Below are 6,191 nucleotides of genomic sequence, written 5' to 3'. Positions count from 1 at the left end.
TGTGCAAAGAGGCTATTATTAATTATATTCTTCTTGGGTCTAATATGACTATCAGCCTCTCACAAATTTGCCAAGATAGAAAAAATCTATGCAAGACCCTGACTTGGGGGAAGAAAAAGAAAACTGACCCAAACTTCTAGGTGTGTCTAACAGAGGCAGGCTGTAACCTCAACCAGCTACATTTAAACACTTGATTATTTGTTTAGTGTTTTTTGATGCTGAACTTAGAAGTTAATTCCACAAGCAGCCTGACAGAGGTAGTCAACTCTTTTCTGCACCAGATACCATTCCTGGCTCACTGAAGAGGCCCCTGGGAACTTTAGTGGGGGCTGCAAAGACCCCCAAAGCATTCCACCAAATTTTTTGGGTGCTTTTCGTTTAATAAAAGGTTGGTGTATATTTTTATTAAGGCCTATAACTCACAAGGTCCACTATCCTTGGCACTTATACAGATTTTTGGACAGTGGAAAGGCAATTCTCTAAAGATTGGCAGTATGATGGAAATGGGAACATTTGTCAAATCTTATCAAACCAGCATGCAGCTTAAATGCTGCTTGCATGCAGGTCACTTTTAGCACACATGAAACTTATTTCCAGTTTACATATAGCCAATATTTAGCATGCACACATTTGTATCCAGTTCAGATGCTGCTTTCATGTGGCTTACATTCAGCATGCATGAAGACTGTATCCAACTATGGACATAATTTACTATAACGGATGAGAAAAGAGTAATTTCCAGGGGAGACAGACATAGCTCAGCTGCTCCCACAGGTCAGCCAAAGGGATGTTCCTCCACCAGATAAGCTGTTAAAGCTGCTAAAGCTGCTGCCTACAGATCATGCAAATTCTGATCTGCATCTCAGCTGTCCAAGAGACACACTACTCTCTGCAGAACTCTCCTGATCACCTTGGAGCACTTGTCATTTGGCAAACGAACAACAGGGAACAAGCTTCACCGAGCCTTTTTTTCCTCAGGTGCTTGTTTTATCCCTGTAAACCAGACCACAGCCCTCAGAGAGTCTCTAATAATTTTATAACATTATAAGATTCCCTAACAATGGGCTAGATTGTGCAACTCTTACTCCCCTTGAAAAGCACACACGTGTCTTAGGAGTCCTATAATATGCAGCTCATAGCATGAATAATCACTACTCAAGATAAGTAAGGTTTACACAATCTGGCCCTATAGGATATCTCAGGGCTGATTTAAATGTTACCGTTGTTTAATTATGCAGGAAATCCACAGATACAGGACCACACACATCATGCATCTGGAGGTGAAATTTGTCCTTATGACAATAGTAATCCATTGCTGTACTACTTCTTAAAAGATTTAAGTAACCTGGAGTCACTTAAGTATCTCAAACAAATCAGCAAATGCTAAAATAGGAAAGCAACACCTTTCCTTAGCAAGGAGAAATCCTGCAGAGAGCAAAGGCCTGTCTGCTTCCTCTTGAAGCGTGGGATTATATTTCATGGATTTGCATTACATCCATTTTTCAAGATGATTTCTACATGATTTGCAAATCAACTTTAAAATCAAAAGGCACTGTATAATTTTGCTGTAAATAATAAGCAATCACCTGACCTTTCTATAGAGAAGTGCGTATGTTTTACAGAGTGACAATTCTTACAGGAGACCTGTCCTATCATCCTCACTATAACACTGAGATCTGTTAGAGTCCTGCTGCAAACGTTTACTTGTCTGAGCAATTTAAAGAACTCTTTTGTCACTTTCTTTATAAAAAATGTAAGACTTTAACATCCTCTCTTTATAAAAAATTTAAATAGCATGGTTGGCACCCTTATAAAATTTTAAATTGTCATTGTTGTCATGTTCTTGATGTAAATTAAAGCCACATCATTCCATTTAGACATCTTTGGGAATTCATCCAGCTTCAAAGTCAGCTCAAAGGGAAAGGCAGCTCTCCCCTAACTAGCCGTGAGCACACGATTGAGGTAGTACAATATGTTTCAAATACAGATGCTCCCCAACTTACGCAATCGTTCCGTTCCGGGACACCTTGCATAACTTGAATTTTGCGTAAGTCGGACACATATACCTGACCATTATGCAAAAAAACCCAAAAACCCTCCTATTTCTAGCTTACGGAATTTTTTCCGTAAGTGCGGATTTGCATGAATTGGGTTTTATGTAACCCGGGGAGATACAGGTGTCAGAAATGCAGGTGTCTAAAAGAATTTCCTTGGAAGAAAACTACACCCATTTTGCTTAGCACAGTAATCTGCATGTTTGATTTTGAATAAGACCATATGGAACATTTGAAAAGGGTTGTAAAGTAAAGTCTGTAGCTGAATTGCAGCCTGAGCTTATTGCTGTTTAAGGGCCTCATGTTGACTAAACACACTTGGGACACAGATAGTCTAGTGCACTGATCACAGGCCAAGCAGGCACAAACACTTGACTGTTAATTCTGCTCTGACTCTAATCCCCTTCTTTTGCTTTGGCAAGTAACTTAATTTGTCCTCCTCGGTTTCCCCATCTGTCAAATGGGGAGATAATACTTTTTAACACCAAGCCTCTGGACCACAAATAATTATACTTTGGTATCTCTAAAGCATTTTACATTCTTCCAACACCTTTGATATTTTCCTACAGTTACACTTAAGATATCAAGCTGGGGCCAATGCTCTTTCAGTTTAGATTGCACTCGTCGTCCAATCTCATCAGTGCTAACCAGTGTTTGGTTAGGAGTGTATGTATAAAATAAGAGGAGTCACGGCCTCCATACTCACTACCCAGAGATAGACCAACTCTAGCAAGTCTCCAATGAGCATGTGCAAACTGCAATGTTTCAGAGGTTTATAACTTGGCCAAATTTGGGTGAATTTTAATGAGATGACAAAAGGCACAAAGGCAACCTCCAGCCAAATTTCAAGTCCCTCCTCCAAAGCATGGGGATACTAGAGCTTCTCAAAGAAAAAAATCAACAGAATTTTTTTTAACCTGCGCAAAACAACATATTTTCCCCTAAACTCTTTCTCAGAAATGGCTGAACAAATCTGGCTAAAATTTTCCCAGAAAAGTTCAGCCTGAATCAGACAGCTAGTATGGAAGATTTCAACCAAAACAGTTAAAGTTTGGCAAAGTTATAAGTAACTAAAAACAGGATCTTATGCTCAGAAGTATCCAACAACCTTAATAGTACAGATGGGTGCTATCAACCTCATCCATAATACAGATGGGTGCTATCAGCCTCATCCATCATAATACACCAGCACTGTTTTTTGTGTTTGTTTTTGCTAGGAGATGTATGAATTGCCATTGAAATATCACAACTTTTTACTCCTACATGCACCAGTTAATAGTCTCCACACATAAGATCATTAGAAAGTTTAGGTGGCATCTCTCTGAGCAGCCCCTGGTTATCTGGAAATTCTCTAAAATACCAGATTTGCAGAAGACACACTATTAGAATATGTTGAAAAAAAGAAAAACTTTTTTTTTTTTAAATTGAGAAGCAGGTATCAACCTTAACCTTCTTGTGAATTACAGATGAGGAAAACAGGAATTCTTCAAGAAGAAGATGACTGAATAAGGAGATGTTTCTTAGGGCTGGCTGTCAGGAGCTTAGGTCTCGCAACCATGAGGGTCTCACTTACCTGGAGCATCCTCATCTCTGCTCCCAACTGACCTCCAGGTTACGTGTAAAATACCCAAAGATAAATAAAATCAATCCTACCATTGGGACCGATTTGCCTTCCCGTTAAGGGGTCCTAAAGGGGATGGAAATAAGCCCTGAAGTAATACTCTCTACATAAGGGGACTTTCCACCTGACACAAAGCTGCAGGAGCATGGTATAGGACCTGGGATGGGGGTAGGGAGGGAGATGTGGCTGAATGCACTGAGCCCCAGCTATTCTCCACTTCCCAAGGGCCACAGCATATGGGAAGCGCAGTATAAATTACAGCAGCTCTCAGACTACCGCTGGCCCCTGAATGGCTCTATGGCTTAAAGCTACCTGTGCCCACCACCACTCTCTCTGTCCTTGTGAGTGGGCACAGAAACGTGAACAGCCAGACTGTGGTGTTTGTGAGACCAAACACCCAGCCTAAGGAAGTTTTTATAACCAATACTGGGATAGATTGTTTCAGTGAAGTTTCCTTGTACATACATAGACCAAATATTCCAAGATTAACAGTCCCTCTTGGCAAGTTGACTGATGTTATTAGTGTAACAATGTTCTCTTCACATCATGGACGACTCGTGGGAGGGACACAACGGGCAGGGAAATTCATTACATATAAATGGCAGACTTACCTGGTTCTTTTTTGCTAGAATCCTCTTTCCACATTAACAACCAGGCAAAATAACACGGGGCTGGCAAAGCATGATAATTCACTGCGTTGGTACACCTTTAATCCCTTATCAAATTATTGCAGAGATATGACTTTCAGGCAGCAAGCACCAAGATAAATCCTAATTGTGGGGGCCTGATCAGGAAGGTTAATAACCATTACAGATAAAGCACAGCTGGGTATACAGAAACTGTATGTCAGTTCTGTAAGCTAACTTTATGAGTCAGAAAGGAAGGTCTTGAGAAGTGCCCCAGGCTTTGGGAACTGAGAGATTCCAACTGAGCTTGTGTTATTCACTCACCATCTTCTCAAGTGCATGTGTTGTAAAACAGTACTTGGGCAACCTCATGTCTGGCTCAGAAATACCAGCCAATTCCCTTTGTGAACAGTATCTAAGGGCTCCTGGTGGGAGGCATAAAAACGATTTTGTACCTGTTCCTAGCTAGTGTTTGTTAGGGGATATCTGATTTGAAAACAGAGGGGAAAACTCATCAAAACAAATTCCTTGTAAGGCAAAGTAACTCGCAAAGAGGACTGATGTAAAGACACAAAAGTTCTGGTGGAGTTGAAAGGGCTTCCACCCTTGAGAAGCCAAATCACTTTAAACTCAAGAGTCATAGGAGCAAAGCTGAAGGGATGGAGAGAGTGGAAGTGCAAAGAGCTTGAGGCACTAAGGGACAGATTTTTATAAGTATTTAGGTGCCTAACTCCCATTGATTTCAATTGGAGTTAGACACCTAAATATCTTTACAAATTTGGCCCTATAATTCTGTGATGATGGGAACAGTATAAGAACATGAACAGAAGGCTTCTGCTTAATGCTGAGGGCTGCATCTTGCTCTCAGCCTCACATATTTCCACACAGCCTATACTCATACTTGTGCTGGAATATAAGAAACATGGACTTGATCTTGCACCTACTGAAGTCAATTGCAACCTCCCACTATGGTGCATAATCAGTCTTTTGCACACTGCACACGGACTTGTAGAATCAAGGCTCTAGCATCCTCTTGAACTGGGTCCAAGCTATTCCAGGTCATAACAGCCATTTACTAATTAACAAAATTGACCTAGGATCAATGCACGTATAGACTAGTCTTTATGGTGTTTTAGCGGACTCACAAACCAGAGCAATCTGATGACGTCCTTTATGGTTGTTATTAAAGTGACTCAGCCAAATACGTTTTTGTTAAACTTTCTGTTGTTGGACACCCTCTAAGAGGTTTGGAAGTCACATTTCTTTCCCTATCAGTTTTGTCATTGTCTAGCTGGCAAACGTTTATTTTTTTCACTCCATCTTGCAAACCTGAAAATTTCCCTTTCCTATATATTTTTATTGTTTTGACTTGCCTGAAGGAAGTTGTTGCTAGGAGGACTGGATGGCTCAGAGATGCAGTAATAGAATAAAGAGCATTTAAAATCTAAATTGCTGGCATAAATCCAGCCCAGATCAGATGAAACCAAAAGTTATAATCTGAGGGTTGCTTGGTGGATTTGTGTGACATTTTTAGTCCCGCTGCCAGTAGGCAGGGGTTCACATCATAAAAACCATCACCGCCACAACTGACATTAACACTGTTGTTGGAAGCCTCCGAAGATAGGCCAAGGATTGATTGGACACGGAGACTCATCTAGCCTCCCAGCCTCAAAGACAGTCCCACTAAGTCAGTGGTTCTCAACCAGGGGTACCCCTGGGGGTAAGCAGAGCTCTTCCAGGAGGTACATCAAGTCATTTAGATATTTGCTTAGTTATAGGGTTACCAGACAGCAACTGTGAAAAAACGGGATGGGGGGGGGGTTGTAATAGGCGCCTATATAAGAAAAAGTCCCTAAAAATGGGACTGTCCCTTTAAAAATGGGACATCCC

Source organism: Chelonia mydas, chromosome 8 (assembly GCF_015237465.2).
Source record: "Chelonia mydas isolate rCheMyd1 chromosome 8, rCheMyd1.pri.v2, whole genome shotgun sequence".
NCBI classification, from domain to species: domain Eukaryota; kingdom Metazoa; phylum Chordata; order Testudines; family Cheloniidae; genus Chelonia; species Chelonia mydas.
Note: the sequence above shows the minus strand (reverse complement) of the source record.